Here is a 239-nt window from a genome sequence, read left to right as displayed (position 1 = left end):
TTCACCGCGAATCCAACTGCAGGATACACTCCCCAGTCTGCTTCACCTCGATACTGACTGCAGGATACACTCCCTAGTCTGCTTCACCACGATACTGACTGCAGGATACACTCCCCATTCTGCTTCACCGCGATAGCAACTGCAGGATATACTCTCCAGTCTGCTTCACTGCGATACCGACTGCAGGATACTCTCCCCAGTCTGGTTCACCACGATACCGATTGTAGGATACTCTCCCA

This window comes from Rhincodon typus, chromosome 5 (assembly GCF_021869965.1).
Source record: "Rhincodon typus isolate 14 chromosome 5, sRhiTyp1.1, whole genome shotgun sequence".
Classification (NCBI taxonomy): Eukaryota; Metazoa; Chordata; class Chondrichthyes; order Orectolobiformes; family Rhincodontidae; genus Rhincodon; species Rhincodon typus.
Note: the sequence above shows the minus strand (reverse complement) of the source record.